General features: G+C 47.7%; 2 long non-coding RNA genes across 2 annotated transcripts; one reads left to right on the top strand and one right to left on the bottom strand.

The window, feature by feature from the left end:
- Positions 1–12999: 12999 nt before the first annotated feature.
- On the bottom strand, positions 13000–13503 carry LOC110342354. The gene is made up of 2 exons (XR_002384396.2): positions 13455–13503; positions 13000–13216 (listed from the first exon to the last, which is right to left on the bottom strand). It is a non-coding gene; the product is annotated as an uncharacterized LOC110342354 (long non-coding RNA).
- A 3635-nt stretch (positions 13504–17138) lies between these two features.
- On the top strand, positions 17139–21134 carry LOC121135383. Its single transcript, XR_005872522.1, has 3 exons — positions 17139–17198; positions 18236–18292; positions 20573–21134. It is a non-coding gene; the product is annotated as an uncharacterized LOC121135383 (long non-coding RNA).
- Positions 21135–25280: the final 4146 nt, after the last annotated feature.

Below are 25280 nucleotides of genomic sequence, written 5' to 3'. Positions count from 1 at the left end.
AGCATGAGGCCAGGCTTCTGGCTTTCCTGCCACGCCACTCCGGATGAGCTCACTCTGGTAGCCCAGGAGCACTGGCTGTGGCAAGGCAGTTTGTGTAAGACCTCCCAGGGAAAGTTCTAGGAAGTGAGGATGTCAGCAATTATAGCCATGTGCCTGGACCAGAGCTGGCCAGTAGCAGAGTCAGGAGACCTGGGCACTGTCCCAGGTTGGCTTCTTCCTGACTAGAGAACACTGGGAAGATGACTCAAGAAGTCTATATCTCGGTTTCCTTGCTTGCCAAGAAGAGCCTGAGACAGATGATGTGGTTGTCACTAGAATTCTGCAACGAGGCCCGAGTCCTGCTCTCCTAGTCTCATTTAGAGCCTGGCTCACTGTGTAGTGTGGTCAAGGTGGGAACCACCAGCTTGAGGACATTTAAGGGTCCTGAGTGTGGTTCAGACTTCTGGTCTAATGACCTTGTCTTCCTGCCTAATCTTAGGATTGGAATCATCTCTTCAGCTGATGCAGAGCAATGCTGTGGGACTCTCTTATCTTCACACTCCCTAGCAACCGTACCCTTGACCTTAGCACTCAGCACTGTCATACCAGACTTACACGCTGCCCCTCCTTCTACCAGGCTATGGGATAAAGTGCAGGGATAAGGTGCTATCCATCACTCATGAGTCACCAAGACCCCAGTGCTGCCCAGTGAACATTCATGGAACAAATGAGCAAACGAGAGAATGAATGGGCAGAGGGATGAATGATGGATGGGAGGGTGAATGAAAGGCAGAAGGAAGCCCAAGTGAGACATGCTTGCTTGATACCATTTGTCTGTGTGTTGTTGTTGCTAGGTGGGGGAGAGGACAGGATTAGTCCCAGCCAGCTAAGAGAGGGCCTGATGACTGCCAGGAAACCTCCCGTTCATCACCGTCTGCAGTCTCCAGAACAGGAGAGAACCCTGGAATCATGGAACATTTGCTTCAAGCAAAACCCTATCATTGAAGCCACACCCTTTCTCCAAGGTGACGTAAAAGCTGGACAGGTTCAGCTCCTGCCGCCAATTCATCATGGAAATGATTGATTTTTCCTAGAAAAAAAAATGGATCTCTGGGCAGGAAGAGGAAGCACAGAGAATAGTTAATAGAAACTAGACAAATAAGAGCAAGTCTGTTTCTCCAGGCCTGCTCTGCTCAACACAATGTCAGGAACTTGCTGAACCCTCAGACAGCAATTCACTCTCCTGGACGGGACCATGACATTATGTAACCAGGCCACTGGCTCCAGAAATCACCTCTGCTGGCCTCTGCTCATCCCGGAGTGGTTTCCAGCTATTTCCTATGGAGGGAGGTTTTGCTGAGCACAGCATTTTCTGCATTTTCCAACCATTTGCTATTAAAGAAAAGCAGGAGACAAAATATAAAACCCTTCCCTTTGACTGCCAGAAACCTTCCAGAGGCAGAGCTGGGACTCCGTGCCGCAAGTCCCAGGAGTCTTCAGGCCTTAGAGTCCCAGAGCAGAAACCAATCCCAAGGGATTGGAGTGCTGAGCCTTCACGAGGGCTCCAGGAGGAAAAGGGAGGGACAGGGACCAGCAAAAGAGCGTGACTAGCTCTAGGTCAGCTGCATGGAGATGAGCTAAGGTTGCTTGTGGACAGGGGTGGATTTGAACAAGACCCTGTCAATTCTCTTTCTTAACGGATTTATTAGCTTTTACATTGTGCTGCCACTGAGCCGCACCCCAGCCTCATCTCTCTTAATTCAGTGTGTGTAAAAGCCTCAACACAAGGATGAGAAGAAAGGAACTGTGCCACGAACATGCCAGAGAGCCTGTGCATCTGAACATTAAGCCTTTGCAGCTCTCAGGGCTTTTGCCTGGCCTTCACCCAGCCAATGTCTTTAATTTATGACATACTACCTGCCACAGCGAACAGGTACAGAGTCCCCACTGCACTGAGTTTCTGGGGACAGGGACCACCGCTTCCTGCTTTCTCTCAGCCTCAGGAACAGTGTCCCTTCAACAGAGACCGCACACATCCTGACCATCAGACAGGCACCAGAGCTCCTGCACCAACTTAGCAGAGACAACTATACACAAGTAATTTTGGCAAAGAAAACACACAAAAATGGAATTTTGATCCTTTTGTTGCACTCTCTTTCTGATTCAGTGCAGTTTCGTGTTGATTTACGTATGTGGCATTTTCTTTTAGGACCATGGTAACGCTCAAGGATTCCACTACACTCTGCTTAGGAAACCTTAGATAGGGTTGCTTGTGCATGTGTGTGTGTGTGTGTGTGTGTGTGTGTGTGTGTGTGTGTGTGTGTAGCCATCCCTTAGCATCTGTGAGGTATTAAATATACGTACAGATGTCCAAGTTTATTCTATACAGTATTTATACAGAACCCACATACACCTACTGTAGACATCAACCATCTCTTTGTTTACTTATAGTGCCCAATACAATGGAAATGTTGCATTTATTATTGATGCAATGCATACTTCATGGAAAAGTGGCATGTTCAGTAGAAATGAGACTTTGTAGAAGTATTTCCACTCTTCGGTAGGTTGCCTCTGAAGATAAAAAGCCTGAAGATCCCAAAAGCACCGACAGCCACACTGACCACTTCTGAAGAGAAACCAATGATTAGGGAGCATGGAGTCAAAGCTGGGCTTGGGTTCTGGCCAACTGTTTAACCACGTGGAGGCTTGAACAAACTAATCTACTCTGGGCCTGCGAACCCTTTACCTGATCCTACAACAATTCACAGAGCTACTTCGTATTGGAGTGCTTGCTGTGTGCAGGTGTTATTCTGGATCTCTAGGATATAACAGGGTACAAAATGAGCTCTGTATGGTCCCTTACGGACCAGAGAAAAGTGACAAACATCACGGTGAGGAAAGCCGATGGTAGGTTAGAGAGGACAAGTGCTAGAGAAAAGGAGAAGGCAGTCAAGGATGAAAAGACCCAGGAAATGAAGTGAAAGTTGATGCCATGAAAACGCTGGCCTTAGCCAGACGCGGTGGTGATACACATCCGTAATTCCGGCACTCAGGAAGCTAATGCAGGAGGACCACAGTTTGCGATCCGTCTGGACAAACGTGGAGAAACCCTGTCTCAAGAACAACGGACCTGGCATGGAGTTTGGAGTCAGATATGTGTTCAAATCCCATCATAAATAGATTATGTGACTTTGGGGAAAGGGAACTCCATTTGTGCCTCAGTTTCCAGATCTGTCAAATGAGGATGACAAAGAAGTAGCTTTTTCTTATAGGAGCACTAAAGGAATTAGATAAGAAGATACGCCCAGAGTTCTTGTGACAGTCCAGACTCCTAAGGAAAGCTATAGAAGTATTGAATAAGAGCAGTATGGAGTGATGGCTGGTCTTCAGCCTCTGGACTCCAGGATTCTAACTACCACTATTTATCTGTCCCCTCAGTTTGCGGGTGAGGAAAAGGAGACGAGGTATTCCTCAGAGCGTCTGGGACATTCTTTCTGGATCTATAGCATCCACAGAGCAGCCTACCAGCTCTGTAGAGGGTGTCCTGGACACGAATCCCATTGTCCATTGATTCTTTGGGACTTTCACATCATACATCCCAGTGTTGTGGGAACTCATTCAGCCAATAGACTTTGGGGTACCAACCTATTAAAGCGTGGTCTTGGGTGCTGTGTGTGAATGGAGCTCTCTCTTGGGTGGTGGTCGCAGTCCAGATTGCAGCTTCCAGCCCCTCTGGGAAGAAGACCACGGCGGTTCCCTATCTTGTCATTCATGAGTGACTCCCCAATAAATACCTGACTTCCCTTTATTGGGGCTCTTGTGGATGCTGTTACAATCATCCATTACACCCCAATCTCATTCATTTCCCAGTCCTTCCATGTTTGACCTCCATACCTGTAGCCTCCCCCACAAAAAGAAAATTCAATTCCAAACAAAACGTTTTGTTTCTCCGTCTTCCCTGCCTTTATATCACATACTCATTCGTCGTAGTAGCCTTGGGAGCTGTGGTGTGTCGTGCGAGTATACCCTTTTGCCCAAACAGCTTTACTTGCAAATGTTCATTGCAATGAGTTGTTGTGGTTCAAGGCCTCTGGCTTATGGTACATCATCAATACTGGACCCTCACAGAAACTCTCAGATATCCTGTGGTTGACCCACAATGTGAAGATCCTGTGGCTATCTATGGTTCCAGAGGCTATCAGGTCATAGATGTTGGGGTGGACCAACCCAAAGCCCTGGATGTGTTGGTCAGTCAGGCCCTTATCAGGACCACCCCCCTCAGGTGAGGGTCTGAGCCAGCTTTCCCCTTGTGAAAGAGGGTGCCAGTTCTCTGCGGGCCATTGAGGGTCAGGGCCAGCTTTCCCACACTCACGCACTGGAAACAGTTCTGGCGGAGTGCATCTTTCCTACTGAGGTGATCACTGAGGGGCAGGACCAGTTTTCCAGTGCCCAGGCCTCCAGGGTCAGCTCTCCTATGACCCTAGGTGGTAACATGACCCACAGACATCAACACAGACCCCGGCTAAGATAGGACCTTGGACCCAGACATGGCCGCCAGCAGCAGCACAGGCTTGGATGTCACCATGGCCCCAGGTGGCAGCTTAGGCTACTCACATCAGCCTGTTCCTCAGCAACTTTTAGTCCTCAGCTCCACTTCTCTCCACAGGGCACGGACCATTTGCTTCTCCCTGTCTCCCATTCCTCCACCACATACCTGCTTTTTGTAGAACCACCCACCAGGCGGGCCTGTGGCTGGCTTCTGCCCATTCAGGGTGACCCGAATGACATTTTTTTTTTACCAACTATGAACTCGCTTTTTAACCTTGGACAAGTCATGTGACTCTGGCAAGCCTTCGTTCCTCATCTCTAAAGTGGGAAGAATTAACTGGATGATCTGCCATGTTCAGACCAGGTAGCAAAGCTTCACCCATTCAACCCTCGCACCCCCGTGAGCTACATCTTTGCCTTGCCTCTTTTGTAGGTGAAAAAACTGAGACACGCTTTCGTGGGCAGGCACACACACACACACACACACACACACACACACACACACACACACACACACACAGATCACATGCCTCTAACCCTGATTCCCCCAGTTTCCTCCCTGCCAATGTCTGGATAGCAAGGTGACTGGGCCCAGGGTCAGCACGATCTTGTTTGTGCCTTCAGTGGTTCTTTCCCCAGCTGTGAGGGAAATAGCCACGGGATGACCCCGATTTCACCTGCTTTCTTCTACTTCAAAAACCCTGGCTCTTTGTGACTGTGTGCAATCAGAACAATTTAGTTTTAAACCTCCCAAATGGACCCAACTCAACCCTCTAAGAGGGACTTGGCCAAACTATGCCTTAGAAAGGGAGGTGAAGGATTAATAGATGAGATTGTTTATTTGTTTTAATAAAAAAATTCAGAAAGACAAAACTGACTTGGGATGGGAGGGTTATTTTGGGTCAACAGAGAAGTGGAGTCACTTGGAGACAATCCCCAGGGCTTTGGGGACAATCAGAAATAAACATGGCCATGCTTATTCGGCTGTGTGGGTCTTTAAATAGAGTTCTGTAAATGTGGGACGAGGTGTCCCTTCTGCTGGCTGTTTACAGACTTGACGGAGCTGGCCTTCAATGCTCGCCTTGTTGTGTGTGCTTGCACACCCATGGCTGCGTCCTACCATGAATGGCGTCAATGCTCCAGTTCTCAGCCGCTTTCCCTGAACAACGTTCAGAAGCAATGGTCAGCCAGGAGTGAGGCTTGTGCCAGAGCAGATGAGGCCAAGACTGTGGCACCAGGGGTGCTCCAGGGCTTCCCGGCAAGGAGGAGCAAGTGACCACCTGGATGGGTCTCCACTGAGTTCCAAAGGTCCCAAAAATCGCTTTTTGGCCCCATGCAGGTCCCCACACTGAGCGCTTGCTTTTCTTCTCAACTCCTATCTATACATTCCATGAAGGGTGGCAGTCCTCAGGAACCCACAGACGTCACACGGGGCCCAGGCAAGTTTCTATTTGCTCAATCTCTTCTTTGGTCTCCACGCTTCCCCTACCCTCATGTGACTGAATGGCGGAATCTCTCAGGCAACAACTGGTTTCAGGTCACACGCTGAACTCTTCATGTGTGTCATTTTGTTCTTGTCCCCAAAATAGCTTCGGATGTTTTTAGCCCCTCTGCCTATTGTATAGATGAACAAATTGAGACCCTGGGAAACCTCAGGCGAGAACAAATTGAGGCTCTGTTCTGGTGTGATGGTTAACTTTGACAGGCACCTTGACAGTATTTAGAATGACCTAGGAGACAAGTCTCTGGGTGTGCCTGTAATGAATTATCTGGATTGGGTCAGTCTCTGGGAATGCCTGGAGATGGTCTAGATTAAATTAAGGTGGAAGACCCACTTTAACTGGGGCCCTCAAGTAAATACAAAGGAGAAACTGAATTGAGCAGCAGTGTCCTTCTCTCTCTGTTTCCAGAATACAGACACCAAGTGACCAGCTGACTCGAGCTCTACCAGTATGACATCCCTATGCATCCTGATACTGTGAGCCCAAAAGACCCTCCCTTTCTTAAGTCGTTTTGGTCAACTTAAGTCGTCACGGCAGCAAGACAAGTAACTAATACAGCCAGAACCAACCATGACACCCAATGGGGTGAGAGATGTTGACATCAAGTCGTCCTGACATCTTCAATCTTAAAAAAACAGATTGATGGGGCTGATCCATGCCCAATAACGGAAAGTCTTGGTACAGTATGGTGTGCATTTATGGTCTGGCTGGTGACCCAGCAAAAAACAGAGCTGGCTTACCACTGGAAACCTGTAGGCCTTCGTAGGTGAGGGGGGTATTGAAGTCTTGCTGTTGGCATCTAGTCTCTACTTCCCTTGAGGATTTAATGGCCACACTATATTTCCTGAGACCCCTTTCTAGTAATACCCTGGGTGTCAATAGTCTCATCATCGTGTGACCTAGACAGGGGTAAGGAGTATCACTTATTTTGTAAATGGGGAGACTTTCGGTTCGCTGAGACCAAGGCGCTTGTCACAGTTCACATAATCTAATTTCTAGGATTTAAAGATTCAGGACAAGGCAATCCCTGAAGGGCGGTGCATTGCAGCCGTCCATTAGATGCACCTAAGTGGTCACCAAAAACCTTTCGTTTGTCCTCATGATGAAGAGCAAACTCTTCCTTGAGTCTGGGATCTGTCATCTCAGTTCCCGTAGGAGCCAAGCAGAGCTCTATACCTCCCTTCCAAAAGTGTGGAAAGGAGCTTGGCCAGGAAGCCTCAGACATGGCTGGGCTGCCCATGGAGGCTCCTTCTCTCAGCCTTGCCTGTGTCTGCCCAAATGTGTTAGAACAGCAAACATCTGGCTCAGTCCTGGAAGGGAGCCACCATTCACAGGCCGGGTGCCTCTGCTCCAGGAGCCGGCTCCATGGGTACCTGCCCTGCCAGGTCTGAGGATTCTCTCCAGCCCAGGGGTCCTGTCTTCCCTCTAAAGCCAACATGTTCAGCAGGACACCCGTCCCTCTCCTCTCTTCCTAAGCTGGTGAGGACAGAGGGAGCAGCAAAATGCTCTTACCGTCCCCCCTTGTGATCCAATCTGCCAACACAGACTGTCTTCCAGGGTGAGCACCCCTGACTCACCAGTCCCCGCCCTGGGTAAATGTCCCCGTGCTGGAAGACCACGGGCCGTCCTGTCTGAGAGTACATTTCCACGAGACCTGTGTATGTCTCCCGGAACAGCAATAAAGACAGGAACCTCAGCTCCCTTGCTCACGGGTGTTGACAGAGGGTCTTGGTGGCAGAGAGTGAGCTGAGAGGACCTGGAAGGGCAGGTCTTCAGCTGGGACAAAGTCCGTGTTGTCCACGTGCCCTTCACTGCTGCCCACGTGTGGCACCTGGGCTGTCAGCTTGGACTGCACTTGCGCCCACTCCCCCTCCCCTCCCAGTAATGGCCTGTCCCTCAGCTTGGTCCTGAGCTGAGGAGGTGACTGGAAAAGAGGACCCTGCTTGACATCCCCAGTGCCTTCTCCCCCTGCCCAGCCGCTTAGTCAGCTATGGCATGGAGGGGGCCTCTGCATCTGAAATCTTCCAGCCCTCCTGCCCCCTTGGCTAGTTATATTTGTCTTGGCTACCTTCACCCGGGCTTTTTAAAGGCAGATTTTCCTCCCCCCCCCTCACTTCCCCCAGCAGCTGGCCTCAGCCGTACGGCACACAGAGTGAGGCTTGTTTGGGAAGAGTGACAAAACCTTGTTCTAGGCAGCAGCCCACCGTGTCTGATTCCACCACTCCAGCTTGCTCCTGAGGCCGCAGTGAACAGCCGTGATAGGAGGAGGGCAGGAGTCAGGACCTAGTACCAGGGTAGGGCATTCCATTAAGCAGAACAGATGGTGGGGCAGCCTGTAGCTGCCATACGCATCCCGAGACAAACGCATGTGGAAGACAACAGCCGAGTCTAGTCCCCAACAGGAGGGACATGAGGGGACAGAGGAAGTTCAGTGACAGGAGCCTCCCCCCAGGAGGACCTACACCCAAGCCTACCTCTGCTGCAGGGCCCGAGTAGCTCCTAATCTCTAACTCGGGGTGAAAATAAAATTGGGCTTTTTTCTTGCTAAGGGCCTGGACATTTTGAGCCACGTTCCAGTTTAAAAATCTATGACTTCATAGTTGTTGTTGTTTTAAACATCAATAAAAGGTTATTTGTGTGAAAACATAACATTGACTTACCGAGGCGTGCCAAGACTGGGGTGGTGTCAGGGGTTGGGGGGGGGGGGAATGCTCCCTGGTGATTTTCAGACCCAAAGTAAGGATCCATCTACTTTTAACTCATAACCAGTCTTCCTTGGGAGGGGGTAGCCTGGTTAGGGATGAAAGGTTCCCCTCCTAGGACCCTCCCAGGAACACAAGGAACAGGCAGTCCACAGACCTCTAGTGTCAGGTATTCTGACCCTCGTGTGGCTCTGCAAAGGGCACCCCAGCCCCTGACCCTTGCCTGGCCAGACAGTTCATGGGCCAGTCTAGGTGGCCAGGCTTGCCCTCTGCCCTGAGAGTGAGTCAAGCTCACAGCTTCCCAACTCAGGCTCAGGAAGCTACATGCTAACGAGAGGTAGATGTCTAGCGCCCAGTAGAGGAAGGGCTGCACCTGCACCCCAAGCTGCCCAGTGCACTTAGGGCACCATAGAAAAAGCTGCTTCCCAAGCTCATTCTACCCTACATCCCTCCTGGTCCACCAGTTCTGCATAGGTCCCTGCTCTTGGCTGTGGGCTCGGATTGATTGACCAGACACCCCAGCTGTGGTCCCCACAGCTTAGCAGTGTTGACTCTGACTTGAACCAAAAGATCCTGGCTCTTTGCCCTTGCTGTTGACATCCTGTGTCCTCATCAAGTTATGCTGTCCCTCTCATTTTTCAATTGGTCATAACAAACTGCCCCTCCCATTATTTGATACTCAACCTCTACTCTGTTTTCATGAGAGTCACCATCTATAACGTTGCCATGGAAGCTGGATTAGTAAATACAGATCCATCACTCCTAGGAGAAATATGTGATTAGTTGACTGTGAGCCACTGGTCACATTTCCTCAATGGATCAGTGTGTAACCTTGTATGTTACTATTTAAAGACAATAGGCTTTATACATAGTTAACTTTGAACTAAGGCCAACAGTACTAGAACTCATGCTGAATAAAGCTTGTCAGACACACAGGGTTCTTGCTTGTTTGTCTTCTGTAAGGCACATTCTAGATGACAAACACTAAGAGACCCAAGCAATCCTCCAGTGTTATGTCCTGGGGCCATTTTAAACAGCAAACATAGCAACACAAAGCACAAAATGTAAGACAGTGTGACATTCAACAGGCCATGGAAAGACCTCCTGTCTATCATACGAGAGCTGACTGGAGGACAGCTGCCTGGCTCAGTCCTAGAGAAACAGATGAGTTGGGTCAATACGATGTTTCCTAGCTTCACATGTGCCTGTGAATGGCTGCAAAATGTACTTCAGGTGTTGATTTGGGGGTTACAAATTTTAGCAGTAGGCAAATTTGCAAAAATGCAATCTGTAATACTGACAACCAAATGCACCATCTTCTCTTCCTTCAACAAACCATCTGAGTCGTATCCGCACCCCCCTGCCCCCAGCCATCTCCCACCTCCAGGCCATCTGGTCTCAACTTGTTCACATAACTCGTGTTCATTGAGCATCAAGTACATGTCAGTCACTGTGCTTAGAGTTCAGAGCAGTGTTGACATGCACTTTCCATGTTGTGAGACATACATGCTCTACTCCAACAACTTAACTCTGCCACCGTGGCTCAAAAACATCAAGATAGCCATGAGTGGTAGCTCATGCCCATGATCCCGGCACTCAGGAGGTAAGGCTGGAGCACATTGAGGGTGTAGGTTGAGTACAGCCTGGGCTACATAGTAATACCCTGTCTCATAAAAATAATTAAAAAAAAAGAACAGCTACAGATAGTCATGTTCTTGTATGTGAGATGTTACATGACATATCACCCCCAATCTGGAAGAACCCTCTCTCCCACCGCACCCCATCCTGTCCCTGTCTTCCTAGGATCCTCAGTATATTCTTTCCATTCTCATCTAACTCCACTAGAAATCTCCCCTACCAGCTGCTCAGGACCCAACAGCAGGGAGCATCCTGACTAATGCAGAATTCTGTCAGTTTGCTAGATGGTCAAATATGTACACAAATCAACGTCCCATACCCAGGACAACATAGCACCCATCTTCATTCCCACACAATTCCGTGGCTGTATTTAAAGACAGACACCTCTGGGGCCCTGTCTGCAGGCAACTCCTAAATCACAGCAACTTCTTTTGGGATGGAGTATGTGCTTGGAAGGCTCAGAAGCATCGCGGATGTACATTTTAGACAATAAAGGGGATTGCGTCTTGTTTCCTCCTCCACTTCCCTCTCTTCTCTGTCCCCCAACTTCTCTCTCCTCAGGAAAAGTGAGGTGTCAGAAGTTTCTCGAGGGTTGCCTCTCAGCTAGAGCTTCTTAGAACACAGTAGTAAAGGCTCTTGCTGTGTAAGTTTTTCACTCCAGCGTTCCTGCACTCACGGCACATACCCAGTGAAGTGCACAGCCTCTTGAATTTGGCTGGAGATGATCCCCAAGGTTGTACAAATAGGTGGCTTTAGATCCAGAGGACAAGAAGTCCCATGGGGCCCATCACAGAGACAAAGCAGTTGTAGTCTAGGGGAAGAAATATGTGGTGGTGATCCAAGTGAGTTAGGAGAGAATAAATTCCCAGCCCCCTTAAACGATGCTAAGCTGTGCTTCTGTAGTTATTGGTGACCCTGGTCTTGAGTCCCGTGACTCTGACCCCTGGAAGTGTGTGTGCACACAAGCACGTACAAACAGGGCCTCATTATTTGCACCTCCCAAGTCCTTTTGGGGCTTCTTCTCAGTGTGTCACTTCTATCTGCTAAGTCTCCACCCAATAAGGAAACTTTGAGAAAATCTGGGACTCCAGGATCATGGGGGAACTTAGCATAGTTTGGTGTGAAGATGAATCACCTTTCACACTTGCTTATGAGTTTTCTGAAGCTTCATACCAAATGTAGCATCATGCCACTCTTCGAGACTGAGTCTACAATGGGGTACTCCAAGGAGACTAGGCCAATACTATGCAGGGGGAGTAAACCAGGATGCTAAGGCTTCAGAACAGATAGGAATGGTCCATGAGGGTACCACACATGACTCCAGACTCTAGGGGAACAAAAGGTAAAAATCACTCAAAGGTCAGGTGAGCACTGAAGTTTACAATAGTCAAGTCTTTTAAAAATGAAGTGTTGGACAGGCCCTAGGTGGCATGAGGGGGAACAAACCCAGGTAGCCCTGAGCTAGGAAGATACAGCTGTGTGACCACGTTCCGGTAGCCTTGTCAGGACTACTAACTAGATACAGCTTTATGCTGTGGTTGGCATATAGTGAGTCTCCAAAACCTTATCAACAACAGTGCTGATGACGATAGAATTCTTTTAGCCCTCTGGAAAAAGATAAATACCGACTCCAGTTTTCATGCTAGCAGCATCTTTTCCTAGCAATTACAATTGTCTTAGCTACAAAATGAAATGGTTCAGGCCAATCTGGTCCTTAAGGTTATTTCTAGAGCTATCGTAAACTCTAGGATCAGGAGTTTATACATTCTAATAGTGGACAGAAAATAGCTCTTGGTCATGGAAAATTCTGTTTGTCTGAGCCCACATAAAGCAGAAATGGGAACAACACAGCCAATATGTAGATGAGTCTCATTACTCTGAAGTTTTCCTAGTTGGTACCAACCTCCTTTTACAGTGATGCAGCTGTGCCCAGCATAAGGACTATACCTTACCATGGCTGGGAAAATGTCTGAGTTAGTGAAGTGCTTGTTATGCAAACATGAGGAGCTAAGTTCAGATGCCCAGCACCCTAATACAATTGATGAGTGTGGCATGTTTCCAAAATCCTAGCACTGGGGAGGGGGAGACATGAGGATCCCTGGAGTTTGCTGTCCAGTTAACCTTGTTGATTGGTGAGTTTCAGGTTAAGCACACACATGAACACGTACACACGAACACACACACCTTTGCCTGATCAAAGGCCCCTCTCCCAGTGGTGGCCAACTCTTGTGACTTTTGTCATTACCCACTAGCCTTTCTTCATGTAACAGGAGCAAAGCACCACATGTACTTTGTCTCTGTCTTCCTTTCCTCGATGTTTTTAAGACCCTCCCCATTTTTATTTGTTCTTTGAGAATTCCATAGAATGTATTTTGATCATATTCACTCCTCCCCCATTCCTTTCAGATATACTCCCATCTACTAATAATTTGCTCTCATTACTGAGAATTATTTCATTATATAAATGTATTAAATTTTGTTTATTCATTTCCAAGCATTTGAGTTGTTTTAAGTTTGGAGATATCATAAATAAATCTGCTATGATTTACAGCAAAACTCCCACTGTTATTCAGCAGACAAACTGTCTTGTAATAGATGATACTGGTGTAATTAGATGTTTACTCAGAGCAAAGTTTTGATGTTTTTATTAGTCAGGGCTCTCTAGAGGAACAGAATTTATATAATGAAGAAAGAAAGTAAGGGGAGACACATTAGAATGGATTGTATTCTGTGGTCCACCTTGAACAACAACAGTTGACTGTCCACCAGCAGAAGGTCCAAAAATCCAGGAGTTTTTCCGTCCACGGGGCTGGATGTCTCAGCTGGTCTTCATTAGGCTCTGGAATCCTGAAGAAGTAGGTGCTAATGTCAGTGAAGAAAGGGGCTTGCCAGCAAGAGTAAGAGACAGCAAGCATTCCTCCTCCATGTCCTCTATACAGGCTGCCAGCAGAAGGTGTGGCCCAGATTCAAGACGGGTCTTCCCCCCTCAGAGATCTGGATTAGAAATGGGTCTTCCCAAGAATGACACCAACTGGTATTAAGGCTACCTTAAATGCCCTCCTATGATAATGAGAATGATGACTACCTTGTATGCCGTCCTAGAATCCTCATCCAATGGCTGATGGAGGCAGAGGCAGACACCCACAGCTGTGAACTGAATTGAACTCCTGGAACCCAGTTGCAAAGAAGAGTGATGACCAAAGGAATCAAGATCAGGCTGGCAAACCCACAGAGGCAGCTGACCTAGACAAGGGGGAACACATGGACCCCAGACTGATGACTGAGGGGCCAGCATGGGACTGATCCAGACACCCTCCCACCAAACCTGAGTGACAGAGAGGAGGCCTTGGAAATCTGTGGGACCTTGGAGAGTAGAGCAGTATTTATTCCTGGCATACAGAGGGACTCTGGGAGCCCATACCACGTGGAGGAATGCTCTCTCAGCCTGGATACATGAGGAAGAACCTGGGCCCTTCCCAGGATGATGTGACAGACCCTGAAAATCCCTCATGGAGGCCCTTGCCCTCCCTGGGGAGTGGAGGGAGGGTGGAGTGGAGGTGAGGGGTTGGGAGGATTGGGGGGCGGGGGAGGAGGGGAGGGAGAGGGAACTGAAAGTGACATGCGTAAAAAGTTAAATAAAAAATATAGGAAAAAAAAAGAAATGGGTCTTCCCACTTCAAATGATTTAATTAAGGAAAAAGTCCCTCACAGTTGCATCCAGCCATTGCATTTAGTTAATTCTAGATGCAATGAAGTTGATAATCAAGGATAACCATTGCAATGTTTGTCTCAAACTTAAACATCACAGACACACACACACACACACACACACACACACAAATAAATAATCTTAAATGGATTACAAGCTTTTCAAAGAAAACATAGGAAAAAATGTCTCCATGATCTTGAGAAGAGCAAGAATTCTTAAATGAAAGGAAGGCGTTAGTCACCAGAAATAAGACATAAAAGACATCACTAAGAATGTGAACAGAGGGCTGGAGCTGTGGCTCAGGGGGTAACAGAATGAACTGCTCTTGCAGAGCACTCCAGCTCTGTCCCCAGCACCCACGTAAGGTGGCTCACAGATGCCTGCAGCTCTAGCCCCAGGGGACCTGACACCCTCTGATCTCCATGGGTACTAGTACTCAGGAGTACATACCCTCCCCCCACACAGACACATGACAACAGCAATAGTAAGGGATAGCCAAATGCTTTCTATCATATTTACCTCTAGCTGTCAATTTGAAATAAACCTAGAGTCACCTGGGGAAAGGGGCCCTCAACAGAAGAACTGCCCTGATCAGTTTGGCCTGTGACACGTCTGTGAGGCATCTTCTTAATTGTTAATTGATGTACGAAGCCCCGGGCGTTCAACTCAGTGGTTCTAGTCCTAGGCAGGAGGGGCTGGGCTGTGTAAGAAAGGCAGCCGAACAAACTAGAGGTAGTAAGTATTAGTTTCTACTTCAAGCTCCTGCCTTGACTTCCTTCAATAATGGACGGAACCTGTAAGATGAAATGAACACTTTTCTCCACAAGTTAATTTACTTATGGCTTTTATCACAGCAACAGAACATAAATCAGAACAGCTACTAAGACAGAAAAAATATTCAACATTATTGTTGAATGTTGTTGAAGTACAATGAGACATTACCACATACCCAACAGAAAGATTGTAATTAAAATGGCTGACTCTGATGAGTGAAAGGGTAAAATGGTTCAATCACATTGGGTTTATAAGCAACAGGAAGGAGACTGGTTATTTAAAAAAAGTATGTACACAAATGTCAATAGCAGATTTATTCAAAGTATGGGACACACTTTAATCCAGATAAAATTAAAATGTAATCTTCTAAGATTCCAACCCAGCCAGCATCGAAAAGGGCTACACAGAGGGCTTCATGCTTCAGTTCGAGAGATTGCTAACATTTGGAAGAAGCAAGTTAGACCTGAATGGACACTGTTTTTCAACGAACCTGGAAATGGAGGTGGGACTTCCAGTTCTAAGCTTGTGAGTCATGCTTAGCTCTATTTGCGTATGAGCATAACAGCCCACTAACTGTGTTTTGGAATTAACTTCTGTGTGATAAACAGTGTTGTTGTGGTGGTGGTGGTGGGGTGTGTGTGTGTATGTGTGTGCGCACTCGTGCATGCGTGTGGTGTTAAAAGGACAGGAAAAAGAAAGACCAGAGTAGAGCCAATGAGATTTTTGAATACTATGGCTTCAGTTCATTGGTCTCAGGCCCTAATGAAGCTGGTTGTACTTATACAGAGCTAGACCTCCACCTGATTTCATTCCTGTCCGTGATGCTCAGCTCTTTCCCCACATATAGTACCAGTGAAGGACAGTGTTTTTGGAATTCTGGAAACTCCTGAGTGGGGAGCATCAAACCCACCCACATTGGCTGTGTGCCTTACACTGCACACCCACCATGACATCTGTTCTAAAAGCAGCAACAGCCTCATTCAAACACAGAATGGAAGGAATGTTTGAGACTAGATCAATAGTCACGGCCCATGGCACTGTGGTTAAGCTCCTACAGGGTCAGGGCACACATGGAGCTTGGTGTCAGTGAGTGACATGAGGCATTTGTGTAAACGTCTACCTCAACCACACACAGCCTGACTGAACTTATACTACTTCCTGATGATATAGGGAATGCCAAAAAAGTCTGTCATTTTTAGTAGGAAGAAGATAGAAAATATCGTCAGGAAAAAATAAGATGTGTTGCTGTTTTACAAGTAAACAGTCCACAGGAAGCCACAAGACTATTTTAAAATCCCTATTGAAAGTCCAGGAAAGATGTAGACTACAGTTCCAAAGAGTGAACTCCTAAAAACTAAACCTGTTGGGCTCAGCTATTGAAGCTACAAACTGTTGTGGAAAGAAAAAATAAACATTTGTAAGCTGGGACATTCACTCAAGCAGACACAGGAACACAGAAGTCCTTGCAAAGAAATAGGTAGTCCCTTCAATTCTGCTGTAAGCACTGTGGTGGTGGAGGGGATTACCCTCAGCACAATTAGATCACATAATGTCCCATCTACGTCCCCCACATTCTCTCCTGTAAGCATCCTAAAATAGAATTCTTCACATAGAAGCACTGATTCTTTTAGCCACATGGTTTCCTGTTTTGACAATGTTCATAGATCAAAACTACAACCCCCTCCCAAGCCATTTGGAAGCCATGGTCCTAACCTCTTGTTGAGACTGAGTTTGGGGGAGGTGATGCAGGATGATGGGGAGTCTAAATTCACAGCTAAGGTGTATCACACACTAGAGTATTAAATGCTTACAGTCAGAGACTGAAGGGAGTATCAGGGAGTGTTTCCAGGAACCCAGTGCCTGGGCTGGGGCTTGGCTCACAAGAAGAGGGAGGACATTACGGGTGGAAGAACCTCCTCCCCTACAAAAGTGCAGAGTGGTGAAAGAGTAGAAGATGGCCAGAAGTGTGGTGATGGGAGGTAGGATAGCGAGGAAAACCAGAGAAGGAGACAGTTGCCTGGTCTCTGGGAGACTTTGATGGCAAGCCCCTAACCACTGAAATTTCACCCTGATGAGTCACATCTAAGTGTGAATGGTCAACTGACCACATGGTTCGCGGGTGCCAAGATTTATCTTTTACTAGCTAGTGATAAGGGGGTTGGTTACACTACCATAAGGGGGTGTCTAGGAAAGGATAATTGTACCTTTCAGAGTATAGAGGGGCTGGCCCTGAACGTAGAGTTAAAGACTTGTCTCTTTCATTTCCAAAGGCAGGAGCATGACATCATGAGGAATATGGAGAAGATTCAGGACTGTAAGATGGTGGAAACAGGAAGACATCTCAAGGTAAGAATGGTTTGAGAGAAATGTCAGGAAACATTACTTTACCCAGGAAACTGCAAACATCTGGAGCTAATCCACTTCAGAGACAGTAGGGAGGCAAATATAGACTCAAAGAGAGTTTTGTTACATTGGTTGGAGGAGAGTCATAGTGATGACTAAGGGAAGCAGAGATGCTGGGATTTATGCCTGAACCTTTGAGGGTGAAATCATAGAGAAGCCCATAACTTCTGGAAGAGCCTTACAGACAAGGTAGAGCAAGGACTGAATGGACTGACCATTCGTTAAAGCCAGCCTGACACCACTTGAGCTTCTCAAACACGCATGACCCTAGTTCTGATAATGATGGGGAAGCCAGGTGCAGAGCAGGAAACTGTGGAGCCCATGCACCCACTCTGTTGGTACAGCCATATCGTGTCTTCTCCTACTGTACTAAGAACTACCAACCATTCTAGTACCAAGGAAGGTCTGTGAACACCCTTGTCCCTAGACTTTAAGCAATATTTCTTCACACAGTTCTCTTGTTTTTTTAACATGGTTATCACTTTAGGGCAATACCCACATAGGAGGCTTCGAGGCCCAGTGACAGAGACAAGGACATGGAAATGGTTAAGAAAAATCTGATGATATTGATGGGGACCAGTAGGAAGTTGAGGACCAAGGACAAGGAAATATCAATAATAATCTTGGTACTAATGGTGGTGGTTACAATGGTGGTATTGATAGCTGAGATTAAACCAGGCAGCAAAGCAGATTATGATGATAAAAGTGAGGATGGTGGATGTATTCACAGAAACAGTGAAGAAATCCGTAGTATTCAGGCATCTGTTCCGACCTGTCCTTGGGGTTCTGACAGGATATGCTCTCAGCTGCAGCCACTAAGAGCACCACCTGTGTACATCCCTCCCTCCTCTCTCCTGCTGCTCCTTGTCCCTGGAGGCTGGTCCCACCCCTCCCCTTTCCCCTTTTTATGATCCCTTTCCCTAAAGAAAAATCTCTCTGCTTAAACCCTCTCTCAAACCACTTTTCTTCAATTACAACAGTAATACCAACGGAGGTGATGAGTGATGAAGCCAGCTGAAACAGGATTCAAGATGATGGTAATGATTGTAGGGGAAGTTACAGAGAAGATAATGGAGCACCGGTGGCAGGGGTAGGGGAGTGGGAGCCATGAACCAGTGATGACAGTTGCGATGTAACCGCTTAAGGTAAAGCCAAAGAAGGAGATGATGGTGGTGTGGCGGAAAAGACGGGCATGGAGGCAAGGAAACTACAATGGAGGGGAGAAAAGGGGTTGAAGGCATTGGCGTTGTTGGTGGAGGCGGTGGGTGGGGACAATGTCTGCAGGGGAGGTGGGGAAGACAGAGGGAGGGAGGGAGGGAGGGAGGGGGGAGTGAGGGAGGGAGGGAGGAAGGAAGGGAGGGAGGGAGGGGGGAAGGGAGGGAGTGAGGGAGGGAGGGAGGAAGTTGTGAAGCAGACGGGATAGAAAGGGGTTCCAGGAACATGTGAGTCTTGAACCAGAATGTTCTAGCTTGTAAAACTCAGGTAGAGGAGACAGACAGGGCATTCCAAGCTAATGAAATGTTAGTGAGAATTTTCAGGGGAGAAAAAGTTGGTTATAGATAACAATGTTTAATTATTTTATTAAGTGTTTTATTACTTACAGGGATTTCATGTGTATGTTAAATAACCTATCTTTACATAAGTAACCTGTATATATGAACTCTTTAATTGTCAAAACCTTTTGAAAGAAATAACACTAAGCTCCATTTTAAGGGAAAAGTCATCCAAAAGAAAAAAAGAATCCAAAGAGTACCCCAGAGAAATTATGTACGGATGGCAAAAGAGATTAAATTTTGGAAAATTTTGACACTGACTGCATGAAGGTAGAGAGTTAGGAAAGTTTTATAGTGGAAAAATGCTTTGTGTTAGAGGTATGGAAATTTTTAGAATACCTTCATCCAAAAGTTTTCAATGAACAGGTGGCAGGGTCTAATAAAAATATTAGTCACTCAGCAAGATGGTGAAACCATCCAAAAGAATGTCAATTCTACTCTTTCACACTGTAGTTTGTTTCTTACTCAGAGGATAACAACACTGTGTCCCATCTGAATTTTTTCACTTAGCAATGTATCCTAGATTCCTTGTGTGATCCTTGTATCTGGAAAACTAGTGTAGAAAACTAGTGTGTTAAGATGAAAACTCTAAAACAAAACAAAGACGATAGTGTTTCCTGGAACTCACTGCGTATGTGTTCACAGAGACTTCCCTCAGCATTTGCCCCCTTTCTTCCCAGTTTCCAAGACGCAGGGGCGGGCGTTTCCTCATTATGTGTCACTTGTCATTTGACTTCGTGGATGGTATGTTCTGTGACAGGACCTATTCTCAGAGAACAGAGAAAACTGCAGGTAGAAAGTCTCCAGTGTTTTCTCAGGATCTCAGGCTTAACTCTCTCCCTCCCCCAGTCAAGAAAACAATCCAAAAAGACAGAAGAGAAGAGTTCCTGAGCTGGGAGGAAAACAATCCAATGCACAGAAGAGTCCTTGAGCCAGGGAGCTAGGGAAACCAGGAGAGCTGATGTGGTTCTGGCTTCCACATCTCTCCTCAGCCAGAGCTCAGGTCAGTTATAGAGAGGTTTGAGAAAGGCCTCCAGGGAGAGACAGAGGTCAGGTGGGTCTGCAGAACAGTTTATTCAGTGGCTGGAAATTCCTCCCACCCTGGCCCTGGACTCTCAGTGAGCAGAGCATTCTAGACTCCAGCAGAAGGAGGCATGAGAGATTTCAACCACAGCCAGGGAGACCCTGAGTCACTGCCTCTGGGGAGACCCTCTACAACTCCCTGAAGCTGTGGGCCTTTCTGCACTACTAGGGGAAATAAACCAAGTATGGGGGGGGGATCAGAGACACTAGCCACTTCAGTGAACTTTGAGTGTGTTCAAAACATGAAAGCCAACATCCACACAAATTGCATGGCAACTGTTGCTACGCACTGGCCCTTACAGGCTCTATAGTTTGAACAACATGGAAGTTCATTTTTTTCTTTTCTTTTGAGATTGTCTCATCTAGCTCCAAACTTGCTGTGTAGCTAAAGCTAACCTTGAACAAGTCTTCCTGCCTCTGGCGCCCAAGTGCCAGGATTATAGGTGTGTGGCACCATCCCAGCCAAAACTTCCTCTTTTTTTGCGGGACAAAAAAAAAATCAAATTCTAACAAATTCACTCAACCCCATTCCACTACAAGGGAATGATCTAGGTGCTTTCAGGTGTCCTAAGCTCATCTAATGCTCACAGTCACTCTATGGGAGGGTGACACTGCTGAGGAAACCAAGGCTCAGAGACGTGAAGCTTGGCTTCAGCCGCTTCCTCCTCTCTCCTTTGTCAGGTTGGCTGGTCCTCACTAACGACCCACAGAAACCAGGAAATGACCACCTCTGAGAAGAGAAAGCAGGTTAATACCCAGTGAATAGCTACTCTGCTTGATACATTGCGTAATTTATCATCGTGGGCCCTTGCCATGAACTGACTGTTTATGTGCCTCCCAAATCCTCGGGGCATGCTTACCCTCCAGTGCTGTGGTGTGATGTGGTGGGGTCTCCAGGAAGGAATTTGATCACAATGGTGGAACTCCTTCCTCAGGAGAATCTCTTTCTCCTGGCCAAGTGAGGATGCAGAAAAGACCACCCTCCACCATGCAGGAAGGAGACCCCTGTCGTGGTATCTTGTTCTGTCAATAGACTTGAGGTGATAACCACACCTTAGGTTGTGACTTCAGAGTATATGGCTGTGACCCCTTATGAGGAAGAGGAGGGGCTGGCTTGCTCTGTCTTGGGTTGTGGACGGAGCATCCTGAAGGGCAGAGGCTGTGTCTCCAGGAGGAGAAGACCGCGACGGTTATTTAACCATCATTGTGTGAATGCCTCCCAAATAAATACCTGTTAATTCTTTATCTGGGTGTTCCTGGACTTCCTTTAGCCCACCTTCAGACCCCCTCAGATCCTTCTGTGCCTATGCCTTGGCTTTGTCCTTCCAAACCTCCAGAGAGTTATCTGCTCCTCAGTCAGGAGTATCTGATCCTTCCAGCCCTTACTAAGACCCCCTTTTTAGAGTGCTGCCAAATTAACCCCACTTCAGAAGTGAGGAAACAAATGCCCAGGCTTTAGGGAGCCTGCCTGTGGCCACTCAGCAAGAAGCAGAAACCCCAGTTACAAACCCGAGTGATTCCAACAGGTGGTCCCTCCTACGCTCCATAGGCTTCACCTTGGGAAGGCAGGCACTCCATCCAACAACAGTGTCTATCCAAAAACAGTGCTGTAGCCCACATATCCTCTTGGGAAACTATCTCTAGAGCCAGGAAAAGCAGTCTCATCGCTACGTGGCTGTGTTTGCTGGTTAGCTTCATGCCTTCTCCCTTTCTTCCTGGAGAATCAATATTAAAACAGACAGACTAGGGCTGGAGCAGCAGGGCTTGAGTCTGCTTGCCTGCTGTGTGATCTTGGGAGATCTGCTTAAGCCCTCCCTGCTTCAGTTTCCACCTGTGTGTAACTTTGGACAAAGGGTGTTCCTGCTGTATTTTTCTTGAAGGGTTGAAGTGATAAATTAAGGTGATTAACCAGATAAAGTGCTGAGCAGAATACTATGACCCAGAGGACTTAGTAAATATTGTCAGTTTCCCCCTTTCCAGGGAAGCCTAGATGAGCCCTATTTCCTCTCCTTTCTGTTCCCCAGAATCCTAAGGATTTTATCATATACGGACACACCTGCAGCTCATTCTAGCAGACCAGGAAGCCTTCTAGAACATTCTCTTTGTGGGCTGAGGGCGTGGCTTTGCTCACTTGGGTAGAGTGCTTGCTCAGCATGTAAGGAGCCCCAGGTTGGATCCTAGCACTGCAAAAAATTGAGTCTGGTGCCACACGCCTCTAATGCTGACACTTGGGAAGTGGAGGCAGGAAAATCAGGTCATTCTTAGATACACAGAGACCTGAACCAGCCTGGGTTACACGACACTCTGTCTCAGAGAAGACCAAATAAGGAAAAAAACAAAACAACGTATGCCTCATCTTTGGCAAAGAATGAGGGAGGGCCAGATAGCAAGCAGCTCTTTTGAATTTTAAAACAGCAACCTTTTCCATCATGAAATTTTTGAGCAGGAGCTAGGTTGGGTCCTCCAGTGTGGTGGCCTCACCGAGTCTGTGAGTATCCAGCCTCTCCCAGGAGAAAGAGCATTTGCATGCATAAATTCTAATCGGTGGTTTTTCAAATCACTGCTTCTTTGTGTTCCCCACAGTGCCCTGCACACAGTAGGAGATCAATAAATAGGTGTTTATTTATTGAAGTCCTCTAGAGCTTCTGGGTTCACAAACAGAAACCAGAACCCAAGTCTCCCCCCGGCAGGCCAGGTCTTGGTACATCTGGGCACACAGATGACCATTCACCGGCCCATCCCTCTGGGAATAGTGTCCGGCCTCTAAGCAGGGTTGCTTGAAAGGGGTCCATTATCTCCTCTGAGTGGGGCCTCAGATGCTGCACAGGGAGGGTTTCTTTCTCAACTGCCTCACTTGACCTTTGGGCTTAACAGGCAGTGGGTAAAACCCAGCAAAGGCCTGCAGCAAATGGCCTTCTATTCCCCCAGCTCTGTTGGAATTCCTGGGCTCTTGGAAAAGCTTAGAACACTGTAGTCTTTGGCTCCTTCCAGGTGGATAGGGGATTCATGTCCGCAAGACCTTGTGGGGGGAACCCAGTGAATACATTATCTGGGTCGTCTTTCTTGTATATGACTCTCCATCATAGCAGAGGCGGTAACAGGGTAACAGTCAATTCCCTTAAGTTGTAGCAAGTGTTGACAAATTAGTGTGAACACTTGTGATGCCCAAGCACAACACCAGGTTCTTCCTGGGTCACATTCGACCTCTGCAGGCAGGGGCACCTGGGAGTCAAGTAGCTGCTGTCACCTTGTAGCCCATTGTGGTGGAGGTGAGACTGACAGAGCAGGGTTCAGATGGGGGGAGGCTGCCTAACAGAAAGACTGGGACTCCTGAGGATTGCAGACCAACCGGTCTCAAGTGTTGCTTTTCATATCTCATCCCAAATTGAAACATCTTCTAAAAGCCATTTAACACAGACCACACAGTGCCCAGGCCCTCGATCCCATCAAAGGCATTATGACAGTCAAGGATTCAGGTTCAGTAGGGTGGTGAAGGCTCGGAGGATAAAGATACCTGCTGCCAAGCCTGAGGACCTGAGTTCAAGATCTCCAGGACCCACAAGGTAGGAGAGGACTGATTACTCAAAGTTGTCTCCGGCCTCCTCATATGTGGCACATACAGGTACAGAAACAACTTAAAATAAAACCATTTTTAAGAAGTTAAAAAAAAAGTTTAGGCTCCAGGACAAAAAGATTCCAGTCCAATATGCAAATTTCCTTGTACTAAATAAACAACCTTGAGCAAACAAGGGGCTATTCCATTTTCTCATTTGCAAAACATTAGCAATACTACCAGGTAAGGCTGGACAGGAACAGCTCAGGAGGGAGCATCCAGTGAGCACCCCACAAGTACTACCGGCTGCCGTGGTACCAAATGCTAAGACAGGGAAATGCACAGTTGTCACGGGAGTCATTGAAGTCATGTAGGCAGGAGAGAAATGGGAACACAGCCAGTAGGAAGGAACAAGATGTGGATAGAGAATCCAGCCTGTGGTCTTACACTCAGACAGCCCCAACCCCAGAGTCTCCGATCCTGCCTTCCCCACCCCCACCCACTCCTAGCCTACTCAGCAAACAGTATCAGCCTGGTGGCTCAGGATTCTGTAGCCTGGATGTGAACGTGAAATCTTGCCTGAAGGCGCTGAGCAAAAATAACAAGACTCAGCGAGAAATAGCAGATCTGCCCTGATTTCCAGTGGGGCGCTGGTTTTCCTCTTGGTCTGCAGTGGGTGCCTGATGTTGCATATTGCTCCTCTCTTTCCTGGGGTCCCGTTTTTTGACCTCTGTAGCACCTTGTCCCTTTCCGTGAAGGAGTGCCATGGCAAACGCCACACGTCCAACCTTCTCAGAGCAACTGTTCTGTTTAATTTGTAGGCAAGGGACGCTGAGGTGCTCAATAGATGGATGCTAAGAGTAGAACTGAGTGGATGAATGCAGCTTGCATCCCAAGCAGGTGGAAGTAAGGTACCAGGTAAGATGAGGACTTAGGCAGAGGGGTGTCTTGCTTGCTGCCTGTCTTTAGCAAAAGACTCCTTGGCTTGTGTCGGGTGGGGGATTATGCGTAGAAACAGGAGGGAAGGAATACTACGTAAGGCTATTGCCAGTGTAACACCCCCCACCACCCCACACCAAAACAAACACCCGCAAACCCCAGGCACAAACAGCCTGTCAGACAAAGAGTCTGGCCAAGGTGTGACCTAGGGCTGCCCAGGCTGGTTACTGTAAGAAACCCGGTGAGAGGCGGGGTACCTATGTTCATCCCTGCCCATCCCTGACCTACTGCAAAGGTGACTGTGACTCGGCTGGCCACCTTTACTGCTTCTGTGAGTAGCAGTTGTCCATAACTCACACAGAGAATGTCTCTCTTTTCTCTTTCCTACCCAACGACCCCAACTGCAGGAGCTCCAGGCCTCAGGCTAGAAGCCTGTCCTTATGAGATTCCAGTCGAGCTGGGGCCCCAATTCGGAGGGAAAGCTCTGAGTCCACCGAGTCCGCGGCTAGCTGCACGTCCCCTTATGGGCGTGGTGCGGACACCCGGCTCCACGATCCCAGCCTGCAGGACCCTGGGAGGTCTGAGCTCAGGGCAGCATCAGAGGAGCACGGAGCAGGACAAGGGCAGGCTTTGTGCATAGCGGCGGGACTGCGAGTCCCCTGACAGGGTCCTAGCCCTGCCCTGCAGATTCCTGTGGTGCCTCCTGGCAGTGGTGGCCTCACCACAGTCCAAGACCGCCCCTTTCTCCCGGAGCAGAAGAAAAACCAAGAAGGGAGAGAAGAGCGCTGACCTCGCTATGCTTTGGACATAGTCTTGCTTTTTTGAGAAGGCAAAAGTAGGGACCCATTTTGCAGTCACTTAAGGGAGCCTGGTCCCAGCTCAGCCTCCCAATGACCC

This window comes from Mesocricetus auratus, unplaced genomic scaffold (genome assembly GCF_017639785.1).
Source record: "Mesocricetus auratus isolate SY011 unplaced genomic scaffold, BCM_Maur_2.0 Super-Scaffold_4256, whole genome shotgun sequence".
Classification (NCBI taxonomy): Eukaryota; Metazoa; Chordata; class Mammalia; order Rodentia; family Cricetidae; genus Mesocricetus; species Mesocricetus auratus.
Note: the sequence above shows the minus strand (reverse complement) of the source record. Positions and strands in the feature narration are given on the sequence as shown.